Here is a 23,487-nt window from a genome sequence, read left to right on the forward strand (position 1 = left end):
TTGGTAGGTCTTTTCATTATAAAGAGATATCTCTTTGTTTATCTCTGGAACTTCCTCTCTCTCCCCTCATTCCTGTTATTTCTTTGTTATTTTCTTCTCTTTGTTGTCTCAATTTTTGCTTCGAGGCATCATATTAGATACATGTTGACTTCCTGGCTCTGCCATCCATCATCGTGTATTTTCTATCTCTTTTCATTTTTATTCTTTTTAATAGAAAATGTTTTCTCCAGTCTTTAACCTTATCCATTGTAATTATCTATTCTATACATTGCTTTTAAAAATATTTTGGTAATCATGTTTTTAATTTTCAGGGATTTTTTTCTTGTACTCTGATTGCTTTTATAGCACAGCAACAATTACACTTAAGTATTTTTTAATTTATTTTTGTGTTTTTAAAAGAGGTACCAACTTCCAGTTATAATCAGTAATTTATTTTGATGTATATTCAATATCCACTAAAATATCTCTGAAGACACATATTAGAATATTTAAAATTAGTTTCACTTTATTTAATCATTTCTATTTCTTTTGTTGTCATATTGGCTTCATCCTTTTAATTAAAATTGATCTTTTCAGATGTCTCTTGATCTTGACTGTAAACGAAGGAGTGGTTTGATTCATGTGGGTACCACGTATGAGGTTTTCTCTGCACGTTTTAAAAGTCTGTGTCCTCAGTAGGCTTCTCTCCTGACTGGGATGTCTTACTCTGGGCACCTATAAAAGTAAATGAGTGGACAGATATTCCCATATGTTCCATAAGCAAGTAAAGTACATGTTCCTACAATTTCCAGGGAAATTTCTCAGAACTTTATCAGAGGTTAGAGAACTTTAGCTTATTTTGTGCTTAAATGGAGCGAAGACTCCACCCTAACCTGGTCTAATGTGGAAGTTGACAGTGATTTTTCTTCAAGCTCTTTCAGGCCCTGTCTCTTATACTAACTAACTCCCTTTCCCAGTCACGTCCCCATTATTCCTGGAGAGAAAGTTTTCATGCTTCATCCTGGGGCATACCATTTTGCTGCCAGTCTCTTACACTCTGTAAGCCTGGGGACAGAGCAAAGGTCTGATTAACACTGTGATTCCTGTTATCATTTTGTAGTTTATTGCCCTCATGATGAACCCTCTGCTTATTCAGACTCTGTTGCACCTTAAGGGTGCTTTGATTGTCTGTCTTTGGACTGTAATTTTTCCAACTGTTATTCTTTATTGATCTTACCCTAGCAGCAGTACAATTTGCAAGGGTTCTTCAATATTTCTGTGATAGCTAGCTCACTTTCTTGTATTTGATTTGATCAAGAAAAAAATGTTTTTTCTATCATATCAATATATAAGTATGAACCCAGTTGATGGAGAGGTGGTGTGTATGGTGTATCAGCTAGAAACAGAAAGTAGAATAGAATTTCTGAAAAACATATATATAATGGTGGTGGTTTTTCCAGTGGTCATGTATGGATGTGAGAGTTGGACAGTGAAGAAAGCTGAACACCGAAGAATTGATGCTTTTGAACTGTGGTGTTGGAGAAGACTCTTGAGAGTCCCTTGGACTGCAAGGAGATCCAACCAATCCATCCTAAAGGAGATCAGTCCTGGGTGTTCATTGGAAGGACTGATGTTGAAGCTGAAATTCCAATACTTTGGCCACCTCATGCGAAGAGTTGACCCATTGGAAAAGACCCTAATGCTGGGAAGGATTGGGGGCAGGAGGAGAAGGGGATGACAGAGGATGAGATGGTTGGATGGCATCACTCACTCGATGGATATGGGTTTGGGTAAACTCTGGGAGTTGGTGATGGACAGAGAGGCCTGGTGTGCTGCGATTCATGGGGTCGCAAATAGTCAGACACAACTGAGCGACTGAACTGAACTGAACGGAATGGTGGTGGGGTGACTGATTTGCTTAAAGTACTCTATTTCTTTCTTTCTTTTTTTTAAATATATTTGGCTACACTGGGGCTACACAGGACTGGAAGAGATCAGTCTTCGTTCCAATCCCAAAGAAAGGCAATGCCAAAGAATGCTCAAACTACCACACAATTGCACTCATCTCACATGCTAGTAAAGTAATGCTCAAAATTCTCCAAGCCAGGCTTCAGCAATACGTGAACCGTGAACTTCCAGATGTTCAAGCTGGTTTTAGAAAAGGCAGAGGAGCCAGAGATCAAATTGCCAATATCCGCTGGATCATCGAAAAAGCAAGAGAGTTCCAGAAAAACATGTATTTCTGCTTTATTGACTATGCCAAAGCCTTTGACTGTGTGGATCACGATAAACTGTGGAAAATTCTGAAAGAGATGGGAATACCAGACCATCTGACCTGTCTCTTGAGAAACCTGTATGCAGGTCAGGAAGCAACAGTTAGAACTGGACATGGAACAACAGACTGGTTTCAAATAGGAAAAGGAGTCCGTCAAGGCTGTATATTGTCACCCGGCTTATTTAACTTATATGCAGAGTACATCATGAGAAACGCTGGGCTGGAAGAAACACAAGCTGGAATCAAGATTGCCGGGAGAAATATCAATAACCTCAGATATGCGGATGACACCACCCTTATGGCAGAAAGTGAAGAAGAACTAAAGAGCCTCTTGATGAAGGTGAAAGAGGAGAGTGAAAAAGTTGGCTTAAAGCTCAACATTCAGAAAACTAAGATCATGGCATCTGGTCCCATCACTTCATGGCAAATAGATGGGGAAACAGTGGAAACAGTGTCAGACTTTATTTTTTTGGGCTGCAAAATCACTGCTGATGGTGATTGCAGCCATGAAATTAAAAGACGCTTACTCTTTGGAAGGAAGGTTATGGCCAACCTAGATAGCATATTTAAAAGCAGAGACATTACTCTGCCAACAAAAGTACGTCTAGTCAAGGCTATGGTTTTTCCAGTGGTTATGTATGGATGTGAGAGTTGGACGGTGAAGAAAGCTGAGCGCTGCAGAATTGATGCTTTTGAACTGTGGTGTTGGAGAAGACTCTTGAGAGTCCCTTGGACTGCAAGGAGATCCAATCAATCCATCCTAAAAGAGATCAATCTTGGGTGTTCATTGGAAGGTCTGATGTTGAAGCTGAAACTCCAATCATTTGGGCACCTCATGCGAAGGGTTGACTCATTGGAAAAGACCCTAATGCTGGGTAGGATTGGGGGCGGGAGGAGAAGGGGACAACAGAGTATGAGATGGTTGGATGGCATCACCGACTCAATGGACATGGGTTTGGGTAGACTCTGGGAGTTGGTGATGGACAGAGAGGCCTGGCGTGCTGCAATTCATGGGGTCGCAAACAGTCGGACACGACTGAGCGGCTGAACTGAACACTGGGGCTTATTTACGGCACGTGAGATCTTTAGTTACAGCATGAAAACACTTAGTCGCAGCATGTGGGATCTTGTTCCCTGACCAGGGATTGAACCCAGGTTCCCTGAATTGGGAACATGGAGTCTTAGCCACTGGACCACCATGGAAGATTGAAGGCAGGAGGAGAAGGTGATAACAGAGGATCAGATGGTTGGATGCCATCACCGACTCAATGGACATGAGCTTGGGTAAGCTCTGGGAGTTCGTGATGGACAGGGAGGCCTGGTGTGCTGGAGTCCATGGGGTTGCAAAGAGTCGGACACGACTAAGTGACTGAACTGAAGTGAACTCAAGAAACTTGCCTATGCATTATTTCTCTTTGATAACATAACTTAGGAATGTCCTAGAACTGTTCTACAGAAACCTTGATAAAAACAAGTTTTTTTAGTTTCAATGATATTTTTAACATGTAAAAATATCCCATCACGTGCCCGAGCGGTTAGGCTTATAATACATAATTAGAGGTCTCCCTTCCTTCCCTATTTCCCCTTTCTCCTATTCCCTCACAGATCTGATTTCACATATTCATGAAGTCCAACATCTCTGTGATCTTATTCTTTTCTTTCTTGCACAAGGAAGGTTGAAATATTAATTGCTGCATCAAGCATTTTCAGATTTCATTTTCTCCCTCTATTCTAAGGGCTGCCTACCTCCTGCTCGACTTCTGTCTATTCTGACAATTGTCTGAGAGATAAATAACTGTTATGTCTCTGCATGTACTCTATAAAATATATTCAAATTCATGTATCCAAACGATCCTTTGTTTAATCTCTAAAATGACTCTACTAGAGGCTTGCTAGGGAACTTCAACTGGAGACATTATGTTTTCCACCCACTCCTATTCCTGTTAAATACATTCGTGTTAGAAAAGGAATAGAACAGGTGAAACAGGCCTTCAAAGCCTCTGACAGCTAGAGAGGTTGCGTGGTTACAGTAGGATACCCTGGTTTAAGTCAGTAAGCCCTGGCTATTGAAAGAAAATCAGAAAAATGATAATGAAATTGGTTGTCTGGTGCTAGAAGAGGCGTCCTTTGTGAACTCTGTTTGGCATACCATTGCTCTCAGATAAAGAGAAAAATTCTTAATTCCAGTCATTGTTCAGTGTTCTTAACATAAGATTGTTTAATGTTCTTAACTCCACAGAGAGGATGTGAGGGCTGAGTGATCATATTAGCATCAGGTCCTCCATTTCTTATCATTTGGCTGAGTGGTATTTCAGGTTTCATACCATCTAGTTCATTCTACTCCTCTAATCTTGTCTCCAGCCTCCAATCCTGGTGGGTCAGAGACCCTGCCATGCTCCACATGCCACGTTTTGTTCATTCTCACCTCCATGCCTTTCCTCCTGCCATGTTCCTGCCTGGCTTGCCGTCCTTAGTTTTCATCTCTAAAGCTTTTTCAGTGAGCAAGTAATCTTTCCACGCTATCCCTCAAAATCAAAGAACTAAATGGTTTCTTACTGAGGTCCCACTATATTTCTTTTATTCTGTTAGCTGTGTCAGATATGGAGAAAGATGTATAATTAACATTTATGTAGCACCTAACTATGTGCCTGGTGCTGGACAAGACCATTTGCATGGAGCATTATCTGAGTCAACTCTTGCATCTTACAATTTCTAGTTTGTAGATAAAGAAACAGACTAGGAAATCATGCACTTAATAAATGGAAGAACTAAACCTATATCTGCCTGTGTTAGTTGCTCAGTCATGTCCAACTCTTTGTGACCCCATGGACTATAGTTCGCTAGGCTCCTCTATCCATGGAATTCTCCAGGCAAGAATACTGAAGTGGGTTACCATTCCCTTCTCCAGGGGATCTTCCTGACCTAGGGATTGAATCCGGGTCTCCTGCATTGCAGGCAGACTCTTTACCATCTGAGCTACCAGGGAAGCCCCCCAAAACCCATGTCTACTTAACTCTAAATTTCATATACTTTTCATTATGCCATGATGTCCATGCCAGTAGATTCATCATAATTTACTTGGGGGTGCAAGATAGGGATACGTATAGAATCTTAAAATATTACAATCTTGGAGTTGGGAGTGTTTTTTGACATCTTATATTTCAGCCCTCTCCTGGATACGGAATAGTCTGTAAATATTTTAAGACTGAAAAAAAAAGCTTCTATCAGAAAACCGTCAGTGACAGAGATTTCCTGTCTGTCATGTTGGATGAATGGACCTGGGTAAAACACCTTAAATTTGTCTCCATTGAGTGCCTTATTGTCAGCATTGGCTCTTTTTCCAACTAGCTCAGAAAATTTTGTAATGTTATTTCATCATTTAATTTTTTTTTCTGATATATTTTTATCAGAGTGACATAATTGATACCATCCTGCCATTAACAAAAATGTCCTAGGGATGGACCTGTGAGCGCACTGTCAGAGCTCTCTTTGCTAGTTGACAACTATGCAATGATTGGCATCCTTTAGGTGTGGTCACTGGATTATCTAGAAAGTTCATCAAGATTATTATTGCTCTTAAATTTTTGGTATGAGGAGAGTTTATGAAATATTTAATGAAATGCAGAAGCACTGTGTTTGTTCCATTTTACCTTTGTAAAATTCCCAAACAGAAGGAAAGAAGTCATCTGGTGTGATTTGTTCTTCCCGAGCTGGCATCATGGCATCTTTCAATTTCTTTCCAAGTCTGCAGAAACTGCCTATTTGCTAAGCTGTTGTAGAATTTGTCCTGAAATGATACAGATGACTGGTGACATCCCAATTCTTGCAATTTTGAAAAATTGGGACGCTTTGTGAAAGAACATGAGACAGTGACCTGGTTACAGTCTATAATGAGGCACCTTGTTTGACATAGAGCAGATGTACTTGTGGGAGAGCAGAAGGGCATGATGTAATCAAGAAAGTCTTCATTAGAAAGGTGGACTTTGGAACATGGTTAGACTTGAGTCACAGCGGGAGAAGATCAAAGAAAATTCCACATGATGGGGATATAGTATGGGCAAAGGTATAAGGTCTAAGCGATGAATGAATGTGGTGTGTTTGTGGACCCAAAAGACATTGGTTTGGCTGCAGTGTGTGCGTACATGCCAGGGGTTATCAAAATTGCAGTGGAACAAGCAGGGTGGGGCTTGCTTGTAGGATAGTATGGAAGGTGATACAGAGAACCTTGGCTCTAAATGGTGTGTAGAATAAAAGGCATTAGAGATTTTTAAGTAAAGGAGTAACCTGGCAAGAGCAACATGGAAGAAGATGATCCTGAGTTCAGGAATGCATAATATGGAAAAACTGCGGGAATCTAGGGGGTTTAATTGGAATTGACACAGCAATCCCAGGATAAGGGTGGGATTGCTACAGGGGTATTGGAACTGAATAGCCATAGACATGAGAGTCATTTCAATAGGAAATAAGTCAGATTGAATGTGTGATGGTTAATTTTAAGTGTCAGCTTAATTAGGCCATGGGATGCCTAAATATCTAGTTAAACGTCAATTCTGGATGTGTCCATGAGGTTGTTTACAAAAAGATTAGCATTTGAAGCTGTGGAATGAGTTCAGATTGCCTTCCCCAATGTGGCTAGATATTATCCAATTCACTGAGGGCCAGAATAGAACCGAAACGGCAGAGAAAGGGAGAATTATCTGTCTACCTAACTGATTGAGTTGGAACACTAGTCTTCTACCTTTGAACAACCAGCAATCCTGGTTCCAGGCCTCTAGACTTGGACCAGAACTGGCTTACAAATGGCAGATTGCAGAATTTCTTGGCCTCCATAGTCACATGAGCCAATTCCTCATAATCACTCTCTCTCACAGAGAGAGGTCATCTCTTAGACCTTATACCTTTGCCCATACTATACCCTCATCATTTGGAATTTTCTTTGATCTTCTCCCACTGTGACTCAAGTCTAACCATGCTCCAAAGTCTACCTTTCTAATGAAGACTTTCTTGATTACATCATGCCCTTCTCCTCTCCCACAAGTACATCTGCTCTACGTCTATGCTCTATCTCTATGTCTCTCTTGTCTTCTGTCTGTGTCTCTCTGTCTGCCTCTGTCTGTTTAAATATCCTATTGATTCTGTGTTTCTAGAGAGCCCAATACAGGATCCTTGACTAGCTCAGTGATGGAATGGTAGAATGAGGATATGAGGAATGAAAGAGGTTGGTGAGTCAAAGACAAGTATGTCAGGCAAGGTATGCAAACCTGGATTAATTAGAAATGAAATCCTTTTACAGAACGTGACTTTCAGAGACATTCTAAACACTCCGCTGCCAAAACTTATATTTGGAGGTGAATTCATTGTAGGTATCTCTTTAAATACAAAATAGAGGGGCAGCAAAATAACCTCCCACCCTAGATCTTTACAGAAAATAAGAGGCCCTGTAACTATTGAGGAAAAATACATTCACCTTCAAATTATATTGTTTTAGAGGTTAAAAGTATATAATTTCCCCAGGAACACATTGCGATTCAGCCTGCTGGGAGGCTATTGCTCAATTACTCCCAGCAGTGGCGAAGGTGCCTGCAATTCCTCCAGTTCTGCTTAGGCTGGTGGGAGCAGAGGCCTGGCCCAGGCCACGGGCTCACAGGGCAGATTCAGGCCCGACCGGGCACACGGTCCTGCCCCCTGGGCTGTGGTCCCTCTGCCCTGATGTGTCAGGAGCCTGCCTAATGGCAGGTTGCCCACACAGGTGGCCCTGGCCTCTGTTTTCTCTGTCTGTTAGCTAATTTGTCTGGCTGGCATAGCTCCGAGCACGTTTGTGCTGCAGGCTCCATCCCCGGGGTGTGACCGAGTGAAAAGATTCGTGTAGTTTTCTTGTCTCCACAGGAAGAGGCCAAGTCTGAGCTCGGCCAGTTGGAGGGGCCAGGGTGACTGCCAGAGGTGACCCTGCCCTTGCGGTTGTAGACTCTGTCACCTTTGAGCTGCAGAGGTCCCGCTGAGCAGGATGGGCTGCTGAGAGCTCAGTAAGCAAGTCAATGCCTGATGCCTGAGGATGCATCTTATTAGGGATGCAGTTGCTCGTTCTGGATCTCTGGGAGGGGCTGTGGCCACCTTGAATTTTTGTTACTTTAATAATTTAGTATCTGATGTCACCAGTGGTGTCTGATGAGATGCGAGGGGTCATCAGACATGTATGCATCAACGTACATTAATCATCTATGGAGATACTTTGCTTTTCTGTATTTTTTTTTTCCCACGTGCACAGTTCTGGTAGTCTGAAAAAACAGAATTGTCAAACCCACTGAAGGATTTTAGGTCTGTCTTTCTTCTCACTGCTCTTCCTTAATGTTGTCAATTCAAATGTCACTTAGCATGAGGAGGAAACAGTCCTGGGCCCGGGCAGAGGATGGAGATGTGAGTGAGCTGGTATCTTCAGAAAGTAGCAGGAAGAAGGAGCTAATCTGAGCAGGAAAGTGGGAGTGGGTGCGGGGGTCTGGGAAGCCTTCATTCTCTCACATCCTCCCTCTCATGACATCAGTGCTCCCACCGCAACCCTTGAAAGTTGGCTTGTTAAGACTCCCGAGAAGGTGCCGCCAAACAGACCCACTATAGTCATTTCAGAGGTTGATGCTGGTCTGCAGGTGGAGGTTTTGGAAAATGATCACTGGCTCTTGTTAAAGATTTATAAACAGGCCCCCAGTGTCAGTCAGAGGCAGAGTGTTAAGGAAAGGGAAACGCTAGAATCTTTGACTCCTCAAAGAGAGTTGGTAGCTTTTCTAGCTCTCCCTCCTTTCTGTCTCAGCATCTCTCCTGGTAACAAGGAGAGTTTGGAAATTGTTTTTTAGCAAATGCATTAGAGGGAAGGTTGAAGGGAAGTGACACATTGACAAGTGACTGAGGGAACAAACCTGGAGAAGGATGCTTAAAACACATGCTGCTGAAAATGAGGGCTCCCCGATCCCTTCAAGGTGTAATTGCAGGTGTGCAGTTGACCCACGTAAACTGGAAACTCAAAGGATGTGGCAAGATGCCTTCCTCCCTTTGAGGAACCAACAGACCTTCACAGAGCCCTGCAGCAGATGCAGTAGCCCCCGCCCAGATTATGCAGGCTGACTCTGACCTATTGCCTGGTGCTCTCCATCTGCAGTTTGCTTTATGCATCTCTATCCTTCACCTTTGTGCAGATTTCCTACAGTCTCTCAGCATCATCATTGTCATCATCATGGTTGCAGCTAACATGTAGTGATGCTCATTCTGTGCCAGGCACTAGATGCAGGAATTGTTTTTTTCCCTACCAAGTAAGCCTGTGAGGTCATTACTATTATTATTTCCATTTTACAGAAGGGGGACATTGAGACTTAAGAAATTAAGTGCTTCGGTCATGTCACATATCCAGTAAGTTATGGGTTCAACTCAGGAAGCCTGTCCTGTCTCTAGAGCCTCTGTGCTGTAAATGGATAGATGAATGAATGGATGGAAGGAAGGATGAACACTTTCCAATAGGCTGTGCAGCGGTGTTCTCTTTGCCCTGATTTCAAAATTTCCAGAATCCATGAGGGTGGGCTAGGGCAAACATCCTCTGAGATCCCCCAGAAATTCCAGAGAAAAGAGTGTCCTCATCTCACATTTCAGAGCCACCCTCAAGGCTCTTGGCAGCACCCAAAGTCAGAGGGTGCAGATTTAGCATCCTCTCTGTGAGTGAAGATGCAGAGGAGGAAGAAGGGGTAGGACCAAGCACCAAAGTCTGATCCCCCAAGTCACCAAACTCCACTTTAGTTTTGAAGACACCATCTGTAATGGGTTGAAATCGTGTCCCCAAAAGATCTGTTCAATCCCAGCACTACCTTGGTACCTGTGCATGTGACTTCATTTGGAAATAGGGTCTTTGCATATATGATTAGTTAAGATAAGAGTATATTGGGTTAGTGTTAGTAGCTCAGTCCTCTTCCCATAAAGACATCAGTCACTGGATGCAGGGCCCACCCTAACCCAACAGGAAAGTGTCAGTCGCTCAATCGTATCCAACTCTTTGTGACCCCAAGGACAGTAGCCCACCAGGCTCCTCTGTCCATGGAATTCTCCAGGCAAGAACACTGGAGTGGGTTGCCATGCCCTTCTGCAGGGGATCTTCCTGACCCAGGGATTGAACCCAGGTCTCCTGCATTTTAGGCAGATTCTTTACTGTCTGAGCCACCAGGCAAGCCCCTAGGGATAAAGAATCTGCCTGCAGTACAGGAGACCCAGGTTCAATCCCTGGGTCAGAAAGATGCCCTGGAGAAGGGAATGGCAGCCCACTCCAGTATTCTTGCCTAGAAAATTCCATGGACAGAGGAGTCTGGCTGGCTACAGTCCATGGGGTTGCAAAGAGTGAGATACGATTGAGCGACTAACACTTTCATATTGGGTTAGGGTGGGTTCTGCAACCAGTGACTGATGTCCTTGTGGGAAGAGGAGAGGACACACACAGGGAAGAAGGCCATATGAAGATGGAGACAGAGATTGGAGTGATGCTGCCACAAGCCAAGGAACCCCCACAGCTCTCAGAAGCTTGGAAGAGCCAAGGAAGGATTCTCCCTTTGTGTCTTCAGAGGGATCGTGGCCCTTCGGATACCCTGAGTTTGGATGTCTATCCTTGAGAACTCCGAGGGGACTACATCCTAATGTTTTAAGTCACCCAGCCTGTGGTAATCTGTCATGGTAGCACTAGGAGGCTAACATACCCTCTTCTGGTTTCTCTCCCCCAGCTTGCTTTTTGTCTTAGGATGTCACTTCTTCTGGCACTTTTACCCATGTCTATACCACCTTGTATAGTCTTCACTTGATCTAATCTTTGATAATTTGGGTGAGAAATAAGCTAGAGAGAGAAAAAAGAGAGTTTGATATTTCAGGCTATTGCCACAAAGAAATACATCACATCACCAAGTTCCACCTTGACACTTAGTAAGTGCTCATTAATGTCTATTGTGTCAAAGAAAGAGACTGATTCCACTCATGGGGCATAGCTTTCCATCTCCCTCTCTGCCCCTGAGTAACTATTCTGTGGAGTGAATTTTCACAAAATAAAAGATTGATGCTATGTTTCAGATCTTCCACTTCCAAGTTTAGACTTAGTTCTTCTGGTGCACAAGCCAGGAAGCAGTTACCCAGGGCATCAGGATTCATTGCCTCCATCGATAAAGAGCCTACTGTGTGCCAGGCACCATGCTAGGTCCTTGCATGCATCATCTCATTTACTTACTACAACCCAATGGGGTACCTACTTTATTTATTGTTATTATTTAATTGATGCAGGATCTAAAATCCAGATAATTAATTATAATATTAATGATAATAGCAAATATGTTTTGAATACTTACTTTGTGCCACGCTGGGGCTTTTTTATGCGTGGTTTCATGTCGTGCTCCTAGGGACCCTCTGAGGTTGGCTGTATTATTTCCCCCAGTTTTGCAGAGAGGCTAAGTGACTCACTCCACATTGCATGGCACACACAAAAAGTCTGAAGATGTGACTCCTGCCCTTTTGGAGCTCGCAATCCAGATGTAGAAAGGAGACTCTAATTCACGGAACAAGTCTGTGTATCTTCATAGATGGGCATAGGGTGGGCTGAGGCAGAGGCTGGCTTTGAGAAAAGACTTCACTCTGGGGAAATGAGAGGGAATGGGAGGAAGCTACAGAGATTGTTGGTGAAATGACTCATTTTAGTTGTGTTGAAGAAGGTGTAGGACATGATGGCAGAAGGTCCTCAAAAATAAGAGGAACAGTTATAAACATCGGTTATAAGCATCAGCAGAATGGCTGAGCTTGGCCGTCTTCATAAGAAAAGAGCTCGAGGGCCGGTCCTTAGATCTGTTCACTTAACAAACATCAGAGATATTCACATTGAATTAAGATCAACAGTGTCGCCTTCCTATCTGGGATGATATGAGACTTCATGAGGCTTTGGCTACAACCTGGAGGACTCACTCTTAGGATATTAAATTCTGTGGGCTTGGAGTCAATGTCCTCAACCTGAGTAGGGGGTCTGAGTAGAGGACTCTTGATAGAGGACATTGTACATCAGTCCCACTGTCTGCAATGGTCCAGTCTCCTCATTGCTAAGCCAGTGAAGGTCATGGAGCTAGGGACTCAGGCGTAATGCCTTGGGAAGTAGCACATCATATCCAAATGTTCCAGTGGTTAGAGCAGAGAGGAGTGACAAGAGAGAGAGTGTGTGAGGCAGAAACTGAACCAAAGTGTGGAGACCACCCAATGGTCATCCCTCTGAACGGGCTGAAAAGAGGTAGAATATACAATGGCAATAGGAGAAAAAGGAAGAAAGTAAAAAATTAGGGCAGAACATTATTTTGTATATTTTTAAAATTTGACTAGAGTTTAGTTGATTTACAATGTTACGTTAGTTTTAAGTGTACAGCATGGCGATTCAGTTATAACATACATTCATTCTTTTTTAGGTTCTTTTTTCATATAGGTTATTATATAATATTGAGTAGAGTTCCCTGTGCTATACAGTAGGTCCTTGTTGGTTATCTGTTTTATTTATAGTAGTATGTGTTTGTTAATCTCCAGCCCCTAAGGGACCAAACTTTAAGGATGAATGTAGAGGACTTCCTGGATTTAGAGAAGATAACTGAAGGGAATTTTTATTAAGGCCCTTTTGGCCGTAAGCTTGGGCAAGAAGGGTTCGTAACAGCATCAAACATCAGTGAGTGTCATGGGTGTCCTCACTCACCTGGAAAACTCCTATGCAGTCTTCAAAACCCAGTGCAGGCATTACATCTCCCAAATGACTTCCCTGATCCCTCAGCATGTTCTAGGGGCCTATCATCTGTATTACTGTAAGATTGTCTGCTCACCTTTGTATGCATCCTTATTACCTTCTCTTGTAATCCTCGCTTTATTTTCTGTTTCACCTACTGTGAGCAGCCGGGTGTCAGAACAGTGAAATCTTACTTGCTCCATTTCCAAGTAGCACATGGCTCACTTCCACTTCTCCCTTCACGCACTGGAGGAGGAAATGGCAACCCACTCCAGTGTTCTTGCCCGGAGAATCCCAGGGGCGGTGGAGCCTGGTGGGCTGCCGTCTATGGGGTCGCACAGAGTCGGACACGACTGAAGCGACTTAGCAGCAGCAGCAGCAGCATAGTAGAAACTCAAAGCATATTTATTGACCCCAGTTACTAATTTAAAAAATGGCCATTTTTTCCCCACTCACTCTTGTTATGAATCTAAAACTGCCCTAAAGATAGTCTATTGGAAAAGAAGCCATTTTGCCCTAAACGTCAGTCTCATGAGCTTAGTTGGAACATGAGTTCTTAAGAACTCGATCAGCTCAAGGTACCTGGGCAGAATCATATTTTTGGATCTGAAAAGCTAAGTGGGTACACCAAGCCCCCACAGGCACCGGCCCTAGGGAGGGAGGTCAGCTGACATTGTGAGTCGCCGTCTGACACCCCTGCCCTTTAGATTCAGCAGGGCTTGAGGCTGCCTCTGTCCCCTCTGTCTATGGAATCTACAGATGGTACTGGCAGGTGCTCAACTTGGTGCCTCTTAGTGCTCCTTGTTCGTCTGCTGGCGGTCACTGCACGGCGGGCCTGGTGCTGGCAGAAATGATAGCATGTCTGGGTGGAGGGGTGGATCTAGGTGGAGGTCTGGGAAATCTGACTTTCATGCTTGGAATGACAACTCACCGTGTGGCCCGGAGAAAGCGTTCTGACCTTCTTTGTATGACTTGTGCTGAAATGGCCATGGAGCTGTCATGCCCCACTGACCCTAGGAGAGGTTTGTGGGCACAGTCCTCCATTTCCATCTTCAGAGTGGAAAGATGTCCTGCTTCCGCCTTCAGAGAGCCTTTCTCTGTGCTTCTTTGTGAGATGTTTCTGAGAAGTGCCTGCATTCCGTTTCTGGTGGTGAATTGATTTAGAAGATCCTTTGTTGATAGCCCAGCTTCAAAAGCGGTCAGGGTCTGCTGTTTATCTTCCTTCTTCCTTCCAAGCCGAGAGATGGTCTAACAAAGGAGAAGAGGAAAAAAAAAAAACATTAAAATACCCTTTTAATGGCTTATGAACTCATTGAGCCCTTTGGAGTGTGTGTGTGTGGGGGGGGGGGCATAGTGTAACTATTTTGTGGGTAAATAGTGTGATTTCCACATGTTTTAGATTCAGTTAACTGGTACAGAGGTAGGGAGTAATGCTAAATCAAACCATCCTGCGTCTGTGAAGAGTGTGTGAATTTTATATTACTGTCTCATAGTTTTGTTTTCTAGATGCTTATTTAATTATATTTCTGCAAACATTCATTGAGCCCTTAGTGAGTGGCAAATGTAGATGAAATGAGATCCACAGCTTGGAGGGGCTCATGGGCTACTGGAAGAGAGGCAGGGAAACAAACAGCTGAAGTTTGGGGTCAACTAGGACACCAAGACCCTTTCAGATAGTTGCTATCAAGGTCATATTTCTCTGAAGGCAGGTCTAAACTGTCTTTATATATTCCAAGGCTCGGGTCAGAGCTAGGCTGTATTTTCGTAGCTTGGAGTCTGGGGAAGAAAATCTTATTTGCAGTTTGGCAAATCCTGGGGATGGACTGATTGGTCTGACTGAGTCCTGTGGTCTTTTGTGTGGCCCATGGTGGGGTGGGAAGTATGACTGGCTAACTCCACTAGAGTAGGTAGATGGAGAAAGGAGAGGCACCATACCTATTAGAAAGTGGATGCTGTCCCCAGAAAGAGGGAGATGTGCTCAGCAGACAAGGAGTAGTTCACTACAGCCTAAGGAGCACTCACTGATCAACATTGATTTCTGGCTGAAGAGTAAGTCAAGTCTTAGATTCATCCACTTTAGATGCGTTCATCCTCAGCCACCCCTTTGGTTTAGGGACATCATAGGCAACCCTCCTCTTCCTCCTCCTCATAATACTTGTTTTTTTTAATTGAAGTATAGTTGATTTACAGTGTTACAAGTCAACCGTAAAAAAAAAAAAACAACTATAGCACAGCAACTCGGTTATAAATGTATATACGTTATTTTTTAATACTCATTTTCATTATGGTTTATCCCAGGAGATTGGATGTAGTTCCCTGTGATGTACAGTAGGACCTTGTGGTTTAGCCATTCAAAATGTAATAGTTTGCATCTACCAAGCCCAAACTCCCAATCTATCCCTCTCCTTCCTTCCCACCCCCCTGGCAACCACAAGTCTGAGCTCTGCATGTCATACTTACCTTAGTGAGGACCTGCTATGTGTGAGACACTGGACCCAGTGCTTTACTCACACTATCTCACCGATTTCTACAATAATCCCTTAAGGCAGAAATTATTTTGCTACTTTACTGAGGCTCACTCACATGAAGTGACTTCCCAAAGTCTTACACCTAGTAAGTGGGGGAGCTGGATTTGACTTCCAGTTTCTCTGGCTTCAATGTCTGTCTTCTTCCTGCTGCCCTATTTCTGCTTAAGATCTTTGCATCTCTAGGATGAAAGATCTCTGGTATTGTCACTAAACTCAATGACTTTGACCTCAGCCATGGTCTCCAAAAGCCTCACTGGAAATTCTCTGATTATTTGTGCTCCAGGCAAAAGGAAGGGTATTCAGAACAGGCTTGGAGCAACTCACTCATGTAGCACATCTCATAGGCAGATATGCAGGTATTCATGGTCAGCCAGCTGGCAAAACCGAGAATGGGTGATGGAATACATGGGTTACTGGTTGTTGATGGAAACAGTTACAGTGTTCATGATTATTATTATTCATTTGGGAATGTCTGGAAAAACAAACTGAAGGAATGACATAAAAATGGGTACTATTCCCAGGAGAATGTTCTGTGTTTAGCCCCAGGCCGCCACAGAGTCTCAATTTTGGTTGACTAATACAATAGTAATAACAATTATGACAGTACTAAATGTCCACAGTCTGCCACTGGTTCTTATTTTCCTCAAGTAGTGAAATACATGGACTTCCCTGGTGGCTCAGACAGTAAAGAATCTGCCCGCAGTGTAGGAGACCAGGTTTTGATCCTTGGGATGAGAAGATCCCCTGGAGAAGGGAATAGCAACCCACTCCAGTAGTCTTACCTGGAGAATTCCACGGACAGAGGAGCCTGGGGGGCTACAGTCCATGGAGTCGCAAAGAGTTGTACACAACTGAGCGGCTAACACACACAGTAAAATACATGAAAAGGAGATAATGAAGTTTTATTATGTTTATTTTTAAAATTTCTTTTATGTTGTGGTAAAATATACATAACATGAAACTTATTGTGGCCATTTTAAAGTGCACACTTCATTGACATCAAGTACCATTGTGTTGTACACTCTTCATGACCATCCATCTCCATAACTCTTTTCATCTTATAAAACTGAAACTTGGAACTGCTTAAATAATAACTCCCCATAGCACTCCCCTTGCTGCCCTTGGAAACCACTGTTCTACTCTGTGTTACTGTGACTTTGGCTGTTTTAAAAAAAATGCTCCACATGTAAGTTCAGTTCAGTCACTCAGTCATGGCTGACTCTTTGCGACCCCATGGACTGCAGCACACCAGGCTTCCCTGTCCATCACCAAATCCTGGAGCTTGCTCAAACTCATGTCCATCGAGTCAGTGATGCCATCCAACCATCTTATCCTCTGTTGTCCCCTTCTCCTCCTGCCTTCAATCTTTCCCAGCATCAGGGTCTTTTCTAAGGAGTCAGTTCTTCGCATCAGGTGGCCAAAATATTGGAGTTTCAGCTTCAGCATCAGTTCTTCCAATGAATATTCAGGACTGATTTCCTTTAGGATGGACTGGTATGATTTCCTTGCAGTCCAAGGGACTGTCAAGAGTCTTCTCCAACACCACAGTTCAAAAGCATCAATTCTTCGGCACTCAGCTTTCTTTATAGTCCAACTCGCACAGCCAGCCATACATGACCACTGGAAAACCATAGCTTTGAGTAGATGGACCTTTGTTGGCAAAGTAATGTCTGATTTTTCGTATGCCGTTTAGGTTGGTCATAGCTTTTCTTCCAAGGAGCAAGCGTCTTTTAATTTCATGGCAGCAGTCACCATCTGCAGTGATTTGGAGCCCAAAAAATAAAGTCTGTCACTGTTTCCCCATCTATTTGCCATGAAGTGATGGGGCTGGGTGCCATGATCTTAGTTTTCTGAATGTTGAGCTTTAAGCCAACTTTTTCACTCTCCTCTTTCACTTTCATCAAGAGGCTGTTTAGTTTCTCTTCGCTTTCTGCCATAAGGGTGGTGTCATCTGCATATCTGAGATTACTGATACTTCTTCCAGCAATCGTGATTCCAGCTTTGGCTTCCTGTATGTACGCTGCATATTAGTTAAATATAAGTTAAATAAGGGCGACAAAATACAGCTTCGATGTACTCCTTTCCCAATTTGGAACCAGTCTGTTGTTCCATGTTCAGTTCTAACTGTTGCTTCTTGGCCTTAGGAGGCAGGTCGGGGGTCTGGTATTCCCATCTCTTGAAGAATTTCCCACGGTTTGTTGTTATGCACACAGTCAGAGGCTTTCGTGTAGGCAATGAAACAAGTAGATGTTTTGCTGGGACTCTCTTGCTTTTTATATCATCCAGCAGATGTTGGCGATTTGATCTCTGATTCCTCTGCCTTTTCTAAGTCCAGCTTGTACGTCTGGAAGTTATCAGTTCATGTATTGTTAAAGCCTAGCTTGGAGAATTTCTAGCGTCACTTGGCCATCATGTGAGATGAGTGCAATTGTATGGTAGTTTGAACATTCTTTGGCATTGCCTTTCTTTGGGATTAGAAAGAAAACCGACTTTTTCCAGTCCTGTGACCACTGCTGAGTTTTCCAATTTTGTTGGCATATCGAGTGCAGCACTTTCACAGCATCATCTTTAGGATTTGAAATAGCTCAACTGGAATTCCATCACCTCCACTAGCTTTGTTCGTAGTGATGATTCCTAAGGCCCACTTTTCTTCACATTCCAGGATGTCTGGCTCTAGGTGAGTGATTGTACCATTGTGGTTATCTGGGTCATGAAGATCTTTTTTATATAGTTCTTCTGTGTTTTCTTGCCACTTCTTAATATTTTCTGCTTCTGTTAGGTCCATGCCATTTGTGTCCTTTATTGTGCCCATCTTTGCATGAAGTGAGATCATGCAATATTTGCTTTTCTTTGTTTTGCTTGTTTCATTTAGCATAATGTCCTCCAGGCTCATCCATGTTGTCACAAATGGCCAGTTTCCTTCTTTTTTAAAGGCTGAATAATAATATTTAAAGGCTGAAACATATACACACACACACACACACACACACACACACACACTGTACTTTCTTCATTCGTCAATCAGTCTTATTTTTATTTGTTTGTTTTATTTTACCCTTTTTATTTTTAATAGCAGAATAATTGCTTTACAATGTTGTGTTTGTTTCTGCCAAACAACAACATGAATCAGTCAAACTATATATATATATCTTAAGCCTTCCTCCCACCCCTCTCCATGCTACCCCTCTAGGTCGTTACAGAGTGCCAGGCTGGGCTCCCTGTCTTATATAGCAGCTTCCCACTAACTGTCTAGTCCATATATATATATGTCAATGCTATGTTCTCACCTCATCCCACCATCTCCTTCCCCTGGTATGTCCACAAGTCCATTCTCTATGTCTGTGTCTCCATTCCTTCCATGCAAACAGGTTCATCAGTACTGTTTTTCTAATTTCCATAGATATGCTTCACTGTGGATGGTAACTATAGCCATGAAATTAAAAGACACTTGCTCCTTGGAAGAAAAGCTGTGATAAACCTAGACAGTGTATTAAAAAGCAGAGACATCACTTTGCCAACAAATCTGTGGTTTTTCCGGTAGTCATGTATGGACGTCTGACTTGAACCATAAAGAAAACTGAGTGCCAAAGAATTGATACTTTCGAAGTGTGGTCCTGGAGAAGACTCTTGAAAATCCCTTGGGCAACAAGGAGTTCACGCCAGTCAACCCTAAAGGAAATCAACCCTGAATATTCATTAGAAGGACTGATGCTGAAGCTGAAGTTCCAATACTTTGGCTACCTGATGCAAAGAGCCAACTCATTGGAAAACACACAGATACTGAGAAAGATTGAAGGCAAGAGAAGAAGGGGATGACACAGGATAAGATGGTTGGATGGCATCACTGACTCAAAGGACATGAGTTTGAGCAAACTCTGGGAGATAGTGAACAACCAGGAAGTCTGGTGTGCCGTAGTCCATGGGGTTGCAAAGAGTCGGATATGACTTAGTGATTGAACAGCAACAAATATATGTGCTTTGATATACTATATTTGTTTTTCTCTTTCTGACTTACTTCACTCTGTATGATAGGCTCTAGGTTCATCCACCTCATTACAACTGACTCAAATTCATGCCTTTTTATGGTGGAGTAATAGTTCATTGTATATATATACCACAGCTTCTTTATTCACTCATCTGTCAATGGACATCTAGGTTGTTTCCATATCCTGGCTATTATAAATAGTGCTGCAGTGAACATTGGGTTGCGTATGTCTATTTTAATTGTGCTTTTCTCAGAATGCATGCCCAGTAGTGGGACTGATGGGTCATATGGTAGTTTTATTCCTAGTTTTTTGAGGACTGGCCATACTGTTTTCATAGAGGCTGTGTGAGTTTACATTCCCAGCAACAGTGCAAGAGGATTTCCTTTTCTCCATATCCTCTCCAGCATTTATTGTTTCTAGAATTTTTGATAATGGCTATTCTGACTGGTGTGAGTGCAATGTAGTTTTGATTTGCATTCTCTAATAATGAATGATGTTAAGCATCTGTTCATATGTTTACTGGCCATATGTATGTCTTTTTGGAGAAGTATCTGCTTAGGTCTTCTGCCCAGTTTTTGACTGGGTTGTTTGTTTTTCAGTAAGTCTTATTTTGAAAAAAATGTCAAGATACCCTGAAACCTCATAAACATATAAAGATTAGCTTAGTATACTTGTTTCAGAATGAATGAATTGATTTCTGTTATATCATTGATAGTAAAAATGAGGCTGACATTCATCATTTATTATTTTCTGCCCCTGTGAGGAAAATATATTCTCCACCATATATGGAGAAAACCTAAAGGAAGGATGGCTGGGATTATTATTTGTTAAGGCTTAAGGCCTTAGATCACAGCCTGGCCCACAGTAAGGACTACATAAGTGCTGGTTAAATTCAACAGGACTTTGCAGCTTATAAACCCTTCTGTATGCGTTGCCTCTTTTGACAACAACCTCTTGCAATAACCTTGGAGTTTGGTAAGACAGGGATTATCATTCCCACTTTACAAATGAAGAAAATGTCTTCCAGCGAGGTTGAGGAATTTGCTTAGATCATCCAGCTAACAATTAGAAGGGATTAAGGTAGAATCCTTAGATGGTAAAGGACAGGGAAACCTGATGTGCTGCAGTCCATGGGGTCACAAAGAGTCGGATGCACCTGAGTGACTGACAAGATGGTAGAATCCAAGATTCTGTTTTTCTTTTGGGTGCTCAGTCTACTAGATCAGGGATGGCCACGATTTAATTTTCATGGACTAATTAAAAAACTGAGGGGAATGGATGTATATACCCCTGTGTTCTGACAAAACGTGATCCACTGGAGAAGGGGATGGAAAACCACTTCAGTATTCTTGCCTTGAGAACCCCATGAACAATATGAAAAGGCTAAAAGATAGGACGCTGAAAGATGAACTCCCAGGTCAGTAGGTGCCCAATATGCTACTGGAGATCAGTGGAGAACTAACTCCAGAAAGAATGTAAAGATGGAGCCAAAGAAAAAAACAACAACCAGTTGTGGATGTGACTGGAGATGGAAGTAAAGTCCGATGCTATAAAGAGCAATATTGCATAGGAACCTGGAATGTTAAGTCCGCGCGCGTGTGTGTGTGTTAGTAACTCAGTCATGTCTGACTCTTTGCAACCCCATGGACTGTAGCCCACCAGGCTTCTTTGTCCATGGAATTCTCCAAGCAAGAATACTGGAGTGGGTTGCCAGTCCATGAATCAAGGCAAATTGGAAGTGGTCAAACAAGAGATGGCAAGAGTGAGCATCAACATTTTGGTAATCAGTGAACTAAAATGGACTGGAATGGGTGAATTTAATTCAGGTGACTGTAACATCTACTACTGTGGGCAAGAATCCCTTAGAAGAAATGAAGTAGCTATCATAGTCAACAAGAGAGTCCAAAATGCCTGTACTTGGATGCAATCTCAAAAACGACAGAATGATCTCTGTTCATTTCCAAGGCAAACCATTCAATGTCATGGTAATCCAGGTCTATGCTCCGACCAGTAATGCTGAAGAAGTTGAATGATTCTGTGAAGACCTACAAGACCTTCTAAAACTGACACCCAAAAAAGATGTACTTTTCAATATAGTGGACTGGAATGCAAAAGTAGGAAGTCAAGAAACACCTGGAGTCACAGCAAATTTGGCCTTGGAGTACAGAATGAAGCAGGGCAAAGGCGAATAGAGTTTTTCCAAGAGAATGCACTGGTCATAGTGAACACTCTCTTCCAACAACACAAGAGAAGACTCTACACATGGACATCACCAGATGGTCAACACCGAAATCATATTGATTATATTCTTTGCAGACAAAGATGGAGAAGCTCTATATAGTCAGCAAAAACAAGACTGGAAGTAGACTGTGGCTCAGATCATAAACTCCTTATTGCCAAATTCAGACTTAAATTGAAGAAAGTGGGGAAAACCACTAGATCATTCAGGTATCGGAGAAGGCAATGGCACCCCACTCCAGTACTCTTGCCTGGAAAATCCCATGGACAAAGGAGCCTGGTAGGCTACAGTCCATGGGGTCGCTAAGAGTCGGACATGACTGAGCAACTTCACTTTCACTTTTCCCTTTCATGTGCTGGAGAAGGAAATGGCAACCCACTCCAGTATTCCTGCCTGGAGAACCCCAGGGATGGCAGAGCCTGGTGGGCTGCCATTTATGGGGTTGTACAGAGTCGGACACGACAGAGGTGACTTAGCAGCAGCAGCAGCATTCAGGTATGACCTAAATTGAATCCCTTACAATTATACAGTGGAAGTGACAAATAGATTCAAGGGATTAAATCTCATAGATAGAGTACCTGAACAACTATGGATGGGAGTTTGTGACATTGTACAGGAGGCAGTGATCAAGAGCATTCCCAAGGAAGAGAAATGCAAAAAGGCAAAAGGGTTGTCTGAAGAGGCCTTCCAAATAGCTGTAAAAAGAAGAGAAGTGAAAGACAAAGGAGAAATGGAAAGATATACCCATTTGAATGTAGAGTTCCAAAGAATAGCAAGGAGAGATAAGAAAGCCTTTCTCAGTGATCAATTCAAAGAAATAGAGGAAAACAATAGAATGGGAAAGACTAGAGATCTCTTTAAGAGAATTAGAGATACCAAGGGAACATTTCATGCAAAGATAGGCACAACAAAGGACAGAAATGGAATGGACCTAACAGAAGCAGAAGATGTTAAGAAGAGATGGCAAGAATACACAGAAGAACTATGCAAAAAGATCTTCATGACCCAGATAATCACGATGGTGTGATCACTCACCTAGAGCCAGATATCCTGGAATGCAAAGTCAAATGGGTCTTAGGAAGCATCACTATGAACAAAGCTAGTGGAGGTGATGGAATTCCAGTTGAGCTATTTCAAATCCTAAAGATGATGCTGTGAAAGTGCTGCACTCAATATGCCAGCAAATTTGGAAAACTCAGCAGTGGCCCCAAAACTGGAAAAGGTCAATTTTCATTCCAACCCCAAAGAAAGGCAATGCCAAAGAATACTCAAACTGCTGCACAATTACGCTCATCTTACATGCTAGTAAAGTAATGCTCAAAATTCTCCAAGCCAGGCTTCAACAGTATGTGAACCATGAACTTCCAGATGTCCAAGCTGGATTTAGAAAAGGCAGAGGAACCAGAGATCAAATTGCCAACATCTGTTGGATCATTGAAAAAGGAAGAGAGTTCCAGAAAAACTTCTGCTTTAGTGACTATGCCAAAGCCTTTGAGTGTGCAGATCACAACAAACTGGGAAAATTCTTAAAGAGATGGGAATACCAGACCACCTGACCTGCCTCCTGAGAAATCTGTATGCAGGTCAAGAAGCAATAGTTAGAACTGGACATGGAACAACAGACTGGTTCCAAATTGGGAAAGGAGTCCATCAAGGCTGTATTTTGTCACCCTGCTTATTTAACTTATATGCAGAATACATCATGCAACATGCAGGGCTGCATG

General features: G+C 42.6%; 1 long non-coding RNA gene across 1 annotated transcript in view; it reads left to right on the forward strand.

Moving 5' to 3' along the window:
• LOC145520025 (uncharacterized) overlaps window positions 1–22,467 on the forward strand; it is a 133,834-nt gene extending 111,367 nt beyond the window's left edge. Inside the window, exons 6-7 of the long non-coding RNA XR_014064130.1 lie at window positions 18,939–20,867; window positions 22,148–22,467. This is a non-coding gene — a long non-coding RNA (uncharacterized LOC145520025). The remainder of the gene's footprint in view (window positions 1–18,938; window positions 20,868–22,147) is intronic.
• Window positions 22,468–23,487: the final 1,020 nt, after the last annotated feature.

The sequence above is a fragment of the Giraffa tippelskirchi genome, chromosome 1, assembly GCF_054371585.1.
Source record: "Giraffa tippelskirchi isolate mGirTip1 chromosome 1, T2T-mGirTip1v1.2.pri, whole genome shotgun sequence".
In the NCBI taxonomy this organism is placed as follows: Eukaryota; Metazoa; Chordata; class Mammalia; order Artiodactyla; family Giraffidae; genus Giraffa; species Giraffa tippelskirchi.